Raw genomic sequence first — 13,801 nt, forward strand, 5'->3', positions numbered from 1 at the left:
CAAAGAAGCGGGGTAGCTGTTCTGTTGAGGTCACAGTGCTGTCCCCAAGCCCTGAGTCACTCAGACCAAGTGCTTTCCCACCAGCAATGCCCACGTGTCTTCCTCATGCCAACACGGGTCTGGCGAGCTTTCCTGAGAGGCGGTTCGTTGAGATGGGATTATTGCCACCTCTTAAGCTACAGAACTAGGATGGCTGCTCAGAGAGTAAAGGCTTCTGGAGGGTTGAGGAAGCCACTTAAAGAGTCCAGACCTGACCCCAAGGGCAGTGGGTGCCAGTCAAAGATTTTAAGCAGGGCAGGGAGAGGGTGGACGGAACAGAACGCAGAGGGGGCAAAGGAAAGGAGACAGAGGACGTTCTCTTCCTGTCCCTGAGTCTCAGCATCCAGCCACTTTCATCGTACTTCTCGTAACATGTTGTGAAGAGTGACAACGTTCCTTAGGCTCCTTCCTCTACTGCATCTTCGCCAGGGCAACAGCCCCCCATTTCCAGCGAGTCCCGGGTGAGACAAATGATGGCAGAGCAGCTCGTGGGCTGTGGCGTCGGAGGGAACCAGCTGCAGGATTTGGAGCAGTAACATAAGCTCTCAAACCTTATTTCCTCGTGCGTTGAGTAGGGGTGAAAGTACAGCAGCTCAGGGGCTGCGGTGAGGGTGGAGTGAGGCCAGACAGGGAAGTCCTTAGGACAGCGCTTGAACTAGAGAAAACGCTCGATAAACTGGTTACCATAGACGGAAACTCTACCTGGGAAGTGCTCATGAAGCCGGGCAAATCCACCAGCAGATGCTGAGCGAGCCCTGGGGCTCATCACACCCACGGTTCTATAAAGACCCTGCGCGCGCGCGCACGCACACACACACGCGCGCGCGCGCGCGCACACACACGGGCATAAAGGGCTTCTCCCCCGTCCTACACACGCCCACTGGGTCTGCTTAGAGCCACCCACTTCTTTGCTTCTGCCAAGGTGCCCTGGAGGTGTTCCCTTTTCCATCTGCTTGAAAATGCACCCAGAGGGCCCACCTGGGGTTCAGCCCTCTGGGATTCTGTACCCCTGGGATGGCCCTGACTCTGGCCCACCATCCAGGGCTTACCGGAGCCAGAGAAAGGTCACCGGCTGCTTTTGATAAGTAACTAGAAATGTCGGCCTCTACAGCATCAGACACCTTGAGACGACACCAAGGCTCTGCACGTGTTTGAACCGCAGGGAAGGGCAGGTGTCCTGTGAGGTTAGAAAGATGGGAAATCACAGGAGTCACGTGAGGAAAAGCCACGCCTAGAAACACCACGTTCACACCTGTCGGCCCCTGAGCCGGAGCCCGCGCCTGGGGAGCAAACCCGGCGCGCTGCCTACCCTGCCGCAGGGCCTGGCGGCTCCTCTCGCCCAGCATCCAGTGAGAACTTGCACTGCTTACCAGCTCAGCCTTCACCCAGATCGACTCCAAATGCCTTCCCATGCCAAACGGGCGGGCAGCGAATGGGTCAGCCTTCCATGTCCAAGCTTCCAAAGCTCTGAAAAGGGGTCCCCCAGGAGGCAGGGGCAGCTGCTAGGACCAGACTCTTCTAATGTAACTGAAGTTGTGTAGCAAAACCTGTGAGGCCCAGCTTACAGCTTCCTATGCCCCAAATGTGGTTTTGAAGGTTGGTTTGGCATGTTTTCCCATCCAAACAAGGAGGCTTGGAGAGTGCATTTGTAGAACTCCCTAAAGGCAGTCAAACCCTCTCCAGGCCTCATGCAGAGACTGGGAAGTCAGGGAAAGCCTGACAAGTTTTGGGGGACTGGACCAAGGTCAGAGTTGGAGGAGAATTGACAAGAAGCGACCCGGGGGAAGGTACACAGACACCCAGGGAGATGATGAAGGATTTTGGAAGCCACTTAGGAGTTTGGATTTACCTTGAGGCCAATGGGGCACCATCTAAAGGTTTTATACAGGGGAGACGCCGGACCACAAAGTGTGGAACCCTTCTCCCCTCAGGGGTTGGGACGGTGGGTGTGAACTCAGCAGGGAAGAGCATGCGCTTGTGAGGAAGGACCTGGCCTCTCCCCCGACGGTGGGCAGGGAAGGGGACCCTGAGGATCTCGGCTTTAGTATTGGGAGACAGAGCAGGGACGAGGGGGTGTTTGTTCAAAAGGCCAACAGGCCACCAAATCGGAGATCAGAGGGCTAGTTTTAGGTGGGGTGCAGGTGTGCATAAACTTGGGGGATGTCTGCACTCTGCTTTCTTGGAAATGCCATCTCCTCCCAGCCTGGAAGCTTCCATCAATCCAGACACAGCAACTGCGTGGCAGTGCCAGGACTGAAAGAGTGGTGCAAAGGGAAAGAAGTTTCTATTGTTTGTGAGGCATTTGTTATCTCTAAATGTGGGACAAAACCAAAGTCCACTGCCCTTCAAGATGGAATAGACTGATTTCTCTTCGTGCACTCCTGTGCACGGAACTCGAGGCTTGTGGGAAGTCCTTTGAAGTTGAACTATTTTTATGATATCATAGTGTTTTTCTAAAAGGAAAGATAGTATAAATAAATACACAACCTGCGGCACCAATGATAAGGTTACATTTTTTCTTTAAATTAATTAATTAATTTATTTTTTGCTGCGTTGGGTCTTCGTTGCTGTGCACGGGCTTTCTCTAGTTGAGGAGAGTGGGGGCTACTCTTCATTATGGTGCGTGGGCTTTTCATTGCGGTGGCTTCTTCTATTGCAGAGCACAGGTTCTAGGCGCGCAGACTTCAGTAGTTGTGGCGCACGGGCTTAGTCGCTCTGCGGCATGAGGGATCTTCCTGGACCAGGGCTTGAACCCGTGTCCCCGGTATTGGCAGGCGGATTTTTAACCACTGCACCACCGGGGAAGTCCCAAGGTTACGTTTTTTTCTATTTAAATATATTAATAAATAAATCCAAGGGCACTCAAGGACACACATCCCTAACCACGGGTCAGTTAGTGCAGGAGCAGACTGGCCAGGCTTTCGAACTGAAACATTTTTATCAAAGCCACACCGACGTTGCACAAGTGACCACTCGTTCTCCAAACTGCACGTTTTGTAATACAAGCATTTTAATTTTGCTTGATATGTATTTCCTTTACTTATAAATTTCACCTATTTATATATTTTTCATTTGTTTGTTGGTTGGTTTTAGACAAAAGCCAGGGTTAACAAAAGTTAACCAAAAATACACCCAGAAACATAGGCTTATAGTGCCGGAAACTCCCCTCTCGAAAGCAAGAAAGTTTCTTAGCTAATTTGTGAAACCTTGGTAGGCTTCCATGAGATTTCGAAAATAGTTGCATGGCAAGATGGCTCACATATTTCTCCATGAATAGATTAGAAACAGATTGATGATTATTGAAACAGAAAACATAAACACTACTGTATTTCATGTAATCTGAGGCTCCTTCGGTGTTATTTAATGAAACACCAAGCAAGGGAAATTGTTGCCATCTCACTGTATGTGTCACAGTGCTTTCTTAGCACTTAGAATTTTTATTTTAAACGTGTTAAAAGAACTCTTTTAGACCTGTTCGAACACAGAATGTATTATATCACGTATCACTCTTCTGCATACACAAAAAGGAAATAGAGGCTAAATACATTGGTTAAGGTATGCCTAAAACTCTTCCCCATGCAGAATCTACCTCTTTGGAATCACATTTGAGGCAGGACCTCTGGAATCCATGTTCTCCATCCACCACTGTCCTATGAGCCATCGAGGGCTTTCAGGAGAATTTTGGTAAGGCCGTATTTCTCCTAAAAGTGCTCCACAGTTGTCTTCAGGATTTTCCTCCAAACCTCTGACACCCATTCTCTAAGCTTTGATGCCCATACAGTACCAGCAACACTATGACACACAGCTGCCTACTTCACAGCTAGAATAAGAGATCTCAGAATGGCTAGAGCACGAGAAAGTGTTCCTCCTAAAATCAGTGAAATGGGTGCAATGGACTGAATGTCCCTCTAAAATTCATATGTAGAAATGCTAATCTCCAATGTGATGGTACTCAGAGGTGGAGCCTTTGGGGGGGTGATTGGGTCATGAGGGTGGAGCCCTCAGGATGGGATTAGTGCCCTCGTAAAAGGGACCCCAGAGAGCTGCCTCCTCTTTCTGCCCTGTAAGGACAAAATGAGTTGTGACCTGGAAGAGGGCCCTCACCCAACCCTGCTGGCACCTTGACTGCCATGTTTCAGTCTCCAGAATCGTGAGCAATAAATGTCTGATGTTTATAAGTCACGAAGTCTGTGGCACACTGTTATAGCAACGGAAACTAAGACACACGATCACTTGAATTTAACATGCGCTTTTGCTGTCTCCCATCTCCACTTCCCCCCACTCAGATACAGGGGGGTGTGTGTGTGTGTGCGTGAGTGTGCACACATGTGCATACCTAAAGATAACTTTGGGAGAAGGAGGAAAATCTGGCATCCGTGATAAAAAGTAGGAAAGACCACATTTGAAAAATGCACGACAAACCCATGGTTTCGGACGATCACAGCTGTCAACCATCCAGTATACCCGAGGCTAGTCCACAGCGTGACTCAGACCTACGGGAAGCTAGACCTCGTGCATTAGGAAGCCGGGGGATACTCACCAGACAGAACAGCACAGGCTTTGGGGGCAGCCCCTGCAGGGAGTGGATGGTGGTCTTCTCCTTTAAGTTGCCCAGTGGCGCTCCCATGACCATGCTCCCTGAGTTCCAGGCTACTCGGCTGCGAAAAAGGACAATTATGGCGCATGTCTCACAGGGGGTGGTAAAGAATAAATAAAGCCACCTATGGAAATGCCATGAATAAAGGCCAAATACTTTTTGGTTGCCCCCGCCCCATTTATCCCGCCCTCAATATACAGCCCCAAGCTTTACCCCAAAGACTGAAAATAAATCAGAACCGAAAACAGAAAAACCAGAAAAAAACCAGAGAAACAAAATTAAAGCGTGTTTTTGTCTGTATTTTACGGATTCCTGAGAGGAGACAATTTCTCCTGAAAACATATCTTTGTGCAACAACATATAAACATAACAGCTAAAGACTGGGGGCATTTTTCTGGCATTCTACTACAGGGTTTTTTTTATACAATTTTTAAAGCTTACACTCAATTCACAGTTACTACAAAATACTGGCTCTATTCCCCATGTTGTACAGTACATCTTTGCGCCCTGTCTTACACCCAATTGTTTGTACCTCCCATCCCCCCACCCCTATATTTCCCCTCCCCCCCCACTGCTAACCTCTAGTTTGTTCTCTGTATCTGTAAGGCTGCTTCTTTTTTGTTCTATTCACTATCTTTTTAAGAATAGTATGTTTGCGTGACTCAGATCTGTAGAGAGATGAGTTCTGCTCTGTCCTTGGTATCCATGAATGCAGTCAGACTCTTCCAGGCAGTGGCAAGTTCAGCCATGGGCAGATGGTCAGCGATGACGCAGCAGATCCCGAGCCTGGCTGCTCAGAGTGGCTCACCCCTCCCTTTCCTAGGTATACCTCCTGCAGCATCCTCCCGGGCCACACCAGGTGAAAGGCCCCAGCACAGGACAAGCAAATATAAACCTCTGCCTTCCAGGAAGCCCACAAACCTCCTTCCCTGGGGTTGGTTCCAGTCAAAGGTTGGGCTTGATTCCAGTCAAAGGTTGGGCTTGGCTGCAGTGGGCAGGAAGCCCAAAACGTAACCCAAAACTCAACAACGACTTTCTTTTATGGCTCTGGGAGATCAATGACTCACTTTGCCTTGGTTTCCCATCTCTATAATGAGAAGAATAGCCTCGTCTCCTCTGTAAGTGTGTTCGGAGGACTAAGAATTTGTGAAACGTGACTGCTTTGTACCCTCTAACGAGTGGAACACGGAGGTATCGCTAAATACGACCAAGGCATGATTATGGCTGAACTTCCAGCCTGACCATTCAGTAAACCATATTCCATATTCCCCTATGTATACACACTGAGAGAGAAAGAGAGAGAGAGAGAATAACCCTCTCTCTCATTCACTCCTTCCTGTTCTTGGTGTGTGCCGTTTATTTCCCCTCTGCTTCTAGAAACAGCACTCCTTTTCATTGGGCATCTGCACTCTCCCCACCATAACCACAGCACCCCATCCCGTCTCATTCCTATTTGAGAGCCCCAGGCAAAGACCCAGGCCTCAGGTCTGGCTAGTTAGAAGACTCCATCTTCATTAGCCCTGGTTTCCCTGAAAGCAGAGTACCTCACGTAGCAGTTTATTTGGGAAGAAGGTCCAGGGAGCAGGAGTGAGGCAAGGAGGAAAAGTCACCACAAAGATGTGCTACTGGCCATCAAGGCAGCTGCCTGGAGAGAGATCTTGCGAGGCTCTTGGAGAAACCCATACAGGGCATCTCAGAACCATCCGCCTGATGGACGAAGGACAGGAGCGTTTCTCCGGTGGTCCCTGCCCCAGCCTCACTGGCCCTTATTTACAGGTTGATCCTGTGAGAGTGCTGGGAGGGGGTCCTGCAGGCGTCCCTCACCAGGGCTTAGGGGAACCAGGGTGGGAGCTGGAAACATCCCAAGCTGAGATGGGACACGTGAGCCCCGAAGAATCCTGACCGACGGAGTGTGGACGCAGCGCCTAAACAGCCCTGCAGAGCAGGGAACATCGTGACAGGAGGGATCACCTTGCTGGACAGGACCACCTTGCAACTCACAACAGTCAAGCAGGAGCCCCTTGAACTTGTCGTGTACTTGGAGACCAAGCGCTTAAGCCTCTGATGATTGTGGTGAATTTTCTATGAACATATTTAGACAACCAGGAAATCGCAACAAAATCTTATTTTAGTAGATACAGAACTTATAACAGATATCATCTATCTATCTATCTACCTATATTGATCTATCTCTATCTATCATCTGTATTTACCTCTATCTATCTCTATCTCTATCTATTTTATCTGTATATCTATCTATCATCTATATACCTCTATCTATCTCTATCTCTATGTATCTATCTATTTTATCTCTCTATCTCTCTATCTATCATCTATCCTACAGAGGGAACTGTCAGGAGGGAGCTTGGTGATCTAAATTTTCTAACGAATCACAGTCCTCAGGGTCTCATCTCCTTGTACAGTCTCAACTGTCACCTCTAAGCATGCGATGCTTGCTCCACATCTTTGGGGCAAACCCCTGTCCTGAAGGTTCCTCCTGCACTTGCAGTGGCATTCTGGTTGCTCCTGCGGGTACTTTCAGCTCTCCACGTCTAAAACAAATCTCCACGACCACACGAAACCTCTTCTTCCTCCCAACCTCCCTGCCACCTTCCAGAACCCCCCGCCTGGCCTCCAGAGGAGCTGTCCCCCGCTTCCCTGTCTCCTCATCCAATCAGCAGCAGAAGTGACCTCTGTCTGTCTGCTCTGTTGCCTTCCTGCTGCCTGCACCACCGTCCAGGCCTCGCTTCCTTTGCGGGAGAGGCTCCAACAGCCGCCCCTGCACCCTCCACCCCCGGGCTCCCCTGCCCTAGTCCCGCCGGCACACAGCACCCCGGCCACTCGGCTCCCATGGCTCTCACTGTCCGCTAAACGCAGATTTCCCGTCCTGCGACGTAGAGTTCTCTCTAATTCACGTAGCCAAGCAGCCACCCCTGCCGGTTCCACCAAAGCACCGCTTTAAGAAATCCTTCCCAGGTGGCTTCATCAGTAACACTGACAGAAATGGCTGGCCCAGCAGGAATGGAGCTGTGTTTCTTCCCTGGCATTTGCTTTCCTCTCCTCTCCTTCCTTCCTTTCCCCTCCCAACACACACAGAAAACAATTACACCTTTAAATACAAAAGGACACTTCTCTGAAATAGTCAGCAAACATCAGGGATGTGCAGATGTCACAGCAAGAGCAAGGGGGGGAAGAAGCATAAGGAAAATATAGAAATCCCAAATTTTAACCAATAGTCACCATGACCTCTTACAGCCTTCACTAAGAGACGCATTTGTGACCCAGATCCTTCCAGAAGGATGAATCAAGGCTAGAACCAGAGATTTCCCGGAGGCTGTCCAAAGGCAAGTAGGGGCCTCTTTCAAGGCCTGGAGACAGAAGTCTATATGCCTGAAAATCATGAGAATCCTTTTTCCTTGACACCAAGGAGTTAAATAGGAAACTGTACATGCAAACAGCTATGAGGGGAAGGAGGAAGGGAAGAGAATGTGGCCCATTTCCTCACTCGGGCAAAAAGAAAATATGTTTAAATAGAACAATGAGAAGATGGTGTCATGATGAGATACTGCGTAGCGTGTCAGCTGGTGAGCTGTTCATACACAGCCTGGCCTGGAGCTTGGCCGACCGCGGAGACACTTCCTGCCTCCTTGCAATGACCCCTGTAGGAAAGTGCTGAAAACATTGTGTGTCTGTGTGCATGTTTGTGTGAGTGTGTGTGTGTGCATGTGTGTACGCAAGTGCGTGCGTGCCTGTGTGTGAGCATGTGAGTGTACATGTTTGTGTACTTTGCACGTCTGCATGTGTAATTGTGTGAGTTTGTGTACATGTGAGTCATGTGTGTGTTTGCACGTGTGTGCATGTGTGCATGTGTGGTTTTGCACATGTGTGGTTTGTTGCATGTGTGTGCGTGTGTTTTTGCACACGTGTGCATGTGTGATTTGTCTGCATGTGTGTGTGAGTGCATAGTGTGCCCATGAGTGTCTCAGTAGAGGCCAGCACAGGCTGCTTTGAGGAACATCCATTCCCATTCCACCCAGAGCTGCCCAAGGCCATACTGATTAGTGGGGAGAGTGAAAGAGAAAAGAGCAGACAGATGAAAAATTGTCCCTCTCCCTTCATGTTCACTGTACTCCTAAATGCAGGAGCCTTTGGGGTGGACGACAATTACCCAGTACGTCTTAACCTGTATTCGGTGGACACGGACCTGTGACCCTCCCTGTGGGACCCTCAGAGAAGCACACACCTTCCCCCTCCCCCTCCCCCAGCACAGAAATAGACCCTTCCCGGCCCCCCCCCCGACTTCCGCGTGCACCCAAGCTCCTCTCTCCTCTCTTCACCATGGTAGCCCCCGCCCCCAACTTCCTTAAATCAAAAATTGACAAATAACCCAAGGAAATGAGTACCCTCCCAATGAACTGAAGTTTTGCTCTGTGCTGTTTGGATAATACCATCCTAACAGAATACCTGGAAGTTACAGAACAGACTCATTAAACACAGCTACCAGTTCATAAGCCCTTGAAATGCCTTGGGGGTCCCAACGAAGACTCTTCCAGGGACAGAGGGCCGGGTGGTGCCTAGGTCCGGCTTAGGAATTAGATTTCATTTCAGAGACCGCTCGCTACACTGTACTGAGACTGTTTCAGCGGCTGAATCAGGCCGCCCTGGAGAAAAAAATAATTTTTTTGTGAATTTGTGCCACTTGCCTTGGGCATGGGAAAGGGAGTGGCACCGGCTTGCTATCCTCAATGGGCTACGTTCTCAGGCTTTGTCTTATCTGATCCACACAGCTCCTTGTACAATAAGTACCACCCTCATTTCATAAACAAGGCATCAGAGGGTTTTGCACTCAGAAGGGAGGGATCCTTGTGTCCGGGAGACGCGGTTTGGCCTTAGGACTCCCCATAGGCCTGGCTGAAACTTTCTTAGACCTGCACCAGTGCCCTTCTCCTTCCACCGGGGCTACACCTGCATCTCAACCCAGGGTTCTCCCAGCCTCTGTCACAGGAACCTGGGGCCCCTCGGGAGCACCCCACCCCTTCTCTCTGCTCCTAGGTGATAAAGGCTGTCGGGTCCAGCATAACCTGTTGGGGATGTGCTGTGCTGATGAAGAAGGAAAGAAACGACACACCAAAGCTGCTGCGAGAATTAGCCGTGGTTATTGGCAGGACCTAGGTGAGCCCTTCTGGGACTGGATTTTTAGGGGACTCGATCAAGGAGGCCAGAATGTCAGACTGCAGAAATCAGGAATTCATAGATTCAAGGGCAATTTCTCTAGAGTCAGGATTTAACATCGTTGCAGGGACCCCAGGGGATGGACGAATTCTCTGTTGGAGAAACTGATGGGCAGTGCTGGGTGAAGCAAAATAGCCCCAGCCTCCCTGGCAGGTGGCCAAGGAAGGGTGGAGAAGCATGAGGCATGGTGGGATGGGAATGAATATTAGGGAGGCAGAAGACCCACCAGAGGATGGTGCCCGGCAGGAAGCCCAGAAGACGCAGCTTCCCCCAGAAGGGGGACGTGCTGGGGAGGCGGACCCAGCATCTCGAGATGTTCAGGCTGGCTCTGCTCTACAGATCGCAGGAGGGCTGGCCGCAGAGCTGGACTCATGAACAACCATGGTTAGGATGAGGGAGAGCCCCGAAGCTCTAGCAGGAGCCTGCATTTAACCACCAGAAGCTACAGGGCTGCTACCACCCTCCTGACTGGCGAGGCCACAGAGGCATGACCACCAGGGAGTCACAGACACGGTTAACAGAGCATGGTGTTCCCAAGGGAAAAAATAAACAGGCAGCCAAGAAGGGTGCTACTCAATATCTGCAAAAACAGAGGCAAGAAGAGAGGACCAGGAGACGGCGGGGCTGCGCCCCCAATAAAATATTACGGCTTCTTACGTAGTGTCTAGATTCAAGCCAGCTTTCAGATTTGGAGCCCGTTGACCAGAGAGGGAGAACCCTGCAACACCGCTGCAAGCTGTACTGTGACGATAGCTGCATTCGTTTCCTAAAGTACCCCAAGTAGGTGGCTGACAAGAGAAATGTATTCTCTTACAGTTCTGGAGATCAGAAGTCTGAAATCAAGGTTTCAGGAGGGTCACACTCCGTCTGAAACCTGGAGGTGATCCCTCCTCGCTGCTAGCTAGCTGCTAGTGGTTTTCCAACAATCTCTGGCATCCCGTGGCTGACAGATGCATCCCCCCAGTCCTCCCTCTTCACATGGATTTCTCCTTTGGTCTTCACACCGTCTTTCCTCTGTGCATGTCTGTCCCTGTGTTCCAATTGTTCCTTTTTATAATGACTCCAGTTACACTGGATTAGGGTCCGCCCTAATGAACTGAACTCATCCTCATGTGGTTAAATCTGCAAAAATCCTATTTCCAAATAAGGTCACATTCACAGGTATGGGGGTTAGGACTTTAACATATCTTCTTTTGGGGAGAAGAAAACTCAACTCTAACAATAGTATCACTGACAAGGTCATTTCCTAGGTGAGTAATCACTGGGAAAAGGTGAAAACTCAGACAATGTAAGAACTATTGGGTCTGAATTGACATTGACCCCTGGAGACCCAAAGCGTCATCATGACCCCCTGTTAGAGCGGGGACCTACGAGGCCAGGCAATACATGGAGTCCAAGTTACTGTCCAGCTCACAGTGGTCCTGCGGTTCCACTGACATGCCTACGGCCATTTCCTTGCTAAGTGCACAACTGTATTAGCTCTGCTTGGTGGTTGGATTAGCTTCAACTTTGGAACGCTGGTCCTCAGTCCTATCATAGTGGAGAACAACAAATAGAAACCTCTGAAAATAGCCCTACCTGTCAGGGTAGCAAATCAAAAACAATATTGCATTCTGAGGGGGGCGGCAGAAATTTGTACCACCGTTAAAGACCTCTGGGGTGCACAGTGGTTGTAACCATCCTATCTGCATTTAATTTACCAATTTGGTCCCTGCAGAAACTGAATAGATCTGAGGGAATGATTAAAACCTACAACAAATTAAACAAATAGTAGCCCCGCTCACGGGTGCTGTGTTGGATTTAGTCCGTGGCAAACAATCATTAAAGAGAATTAGAAACTGTTTACGTTTATGTGGGATGGAAAACAATATTCAATTAGCTCTTTGCCTCGTGGCTGTATGAACTCTCCTGCCTTCTTCATAAAATGGTCTGAAGATATGTGGACCACCCGAACATCCTACAGAACATAATGACATCATGGAGATTGGACAGAAGAAATAATAGGTTCACTGGAGACCTTAGTAAAGTACATGCACCAGAGAGGATGGCAGATAAACCCTGTGAAGATTCAGAGCTTACATTTCAATGAAGTCTTTAGGAGTCCAGTGGCTAGAGAATTCCTGAATGCCCCCCTCCAAGGTAAAATACAAATTTCTGCATCTTGCCTCCCCTACCACAAGGAAAGCAGCACCATGCCTGTTGTGCCTCATCTGATTCTGAAGGCAGAACATTCTACACTTAGAAGTACTGTTCCAGCCCATACACTTTGTGGCACAGAAGAATATTAACTCTGAGTGGCACCTGCAGAGGGTCCAAACTGCAGTGCAAGCACACCCACCACTGGAGCCATATGATCTGGTGGCCCATGAGGTTGGAGGTGTCAGTGGTGGGATAAGATTACAAGTTAATCACCAAAGGGGATGCTGCCTATAAGCTTAACTTATGCATCATGGCCCATCTCTGGGAACCCTGCCTCCCAGGTCATGAGCATTAAGCTAAAATACCTTTGTTTAGCTCACAGGAAACATCCTGACTAGGCCCACCTGTGAAGGACTGCAGGGAGGAAGAAATTAGCACATCCCCTCTGGAGGATGACCAGAGCCAAGAAATGTTTGACTTTACTCCATCCCCTTTTAGTATAAAAAAGCCTGAGCTCTAGCTCGGGCAAGATTGCTCTTTGGGACATGAGTCCACCATCTTCTTGGTCTTCTGGCTTCTGAACAAAGTCACTATCCCTGGCCCCAACAACTCGTCTCTCAATTTATTGGCCTGTCATGCAGCAAGCAGGATGGGCTTGGACTTGGTAACAATCATAGTTGAAACTAAAAGTAGAACTACCATAGGACCCAGCAATCCCACTACTGGGCATATACCCTGAGAAAACCATAATTCAAAAGGACACACGTACCCCAATGTTCATTGCAGCACAATTTACAGTAGCCAGGTCATGGAAGCAATCTAAATGTCCAACAACAGACGAATGGATAAAGAAGATGCAGTACATGTATACAATGGAATATTACTCAGCCATAAAAAGAAACGAAATTGGGTCATTTGTAGAGATGTGGATGGACCTGGAGACTGTCATACAGAGTGAAGTAAGCCAGATAGAGGAAAATGAATATCGTATGTCAATGCATATATGTGGAATCTAGAAAAATGGTACAGATGAAACTATTTGCAGGGCAGAAAAAGAGACACAGACGTAGAGAACAGACATGTGGACACGGGGCGGGGGGAAGAGGAGGATGGGATGAATTGGGAGATTAGGATTGACATATATGCACCACCATTCGTAAAATAGCTAGCTAGCGGGAACCTGCTACAAAGCACAGGAAGCCTGGCTCGGTGCTGGGATGACCTAGATGGGGGGATGGCAGTGGTGGGGTGGTGGGAGGGAGGTCCAAGAGGGAGGGGATATAGGTATACATATAGTTGGTTCACTTCATTGTACAGCAGAAACTAACACAACATGGTAAAGCAACTATACTCCAATAAAATTTTTTTTTAAAAAGTACTGCCTAGACATGGAGATCTTTCAGGAGGAGACAGAAAGGCACTGGGTTCTCCCAGGCTTTTCTTTGGTTGCTGATCAGAGTCAGCTGCCAGTCTCCAGTGACATGGGATTTCCAGCCCATCTGTCACCCTTGGTCTTGCAAGTCCCACAGGATCTTCATCATCAGGCGAAATGTGTGGCGTCCTGAGCTGCAGGGCTGTGTGAGGAAACGGAGGACAGATGAGAGCCTATTTTTACTTTAAGAATCGCCTCTCATTCCATTCACATGAGACACTTAGAGCAGAAAAACCATAGAGACATATAGGGCAGGGGCTGCCAGGGGCAGGGGGCGGGGGGGGGGGTGGGACTGTTCGATGGGGCCAGAGGTTCAGCTGAGGAAGATGAAAAGGGTTCTGGAGACGATGGTGGTGATGGTG

The 13,801-nt window shown here is 49.2% G+C and overlaps 1 long non-coding RNA gene across 3 annotated transcripts in view; it reads right to left on the reverse strand.

Annotated features, from left to right (window-relative positions):
• LOC307193479 overlaps positions 1 to 13,801 on the reverse strand; it is a 264,881-nt gene that overhangs the window by 42,031 nt on the left and 209,049 nt on the right. For all 3 annotated transcript variants that reach the window (XR_013830334.1, XR_013830335.1, XR_013830336.1), the window contains one exon: positions 4,580 to 4,697. This is a non-coding gene — a long non-coding RNA (uncharacterized lncRNA). The remainder of the gene's footprint in view (positions 1 to 4,579; positions 4,698 to 13,801) is intronic.

The sequence above is a fragment of the Stenella coeruleoalba genome (genome assembly GCF_951394435.1).
Source record: "Stenella coeruleoalba genome assembly, chromosome: 10".
Taxonomy (NCBI): Eukaryota; Metazoa; Chordata; class Mammalia; order Artiodactyla; family Delphinidae; genus Stenella; species Stenella coeruleoalba.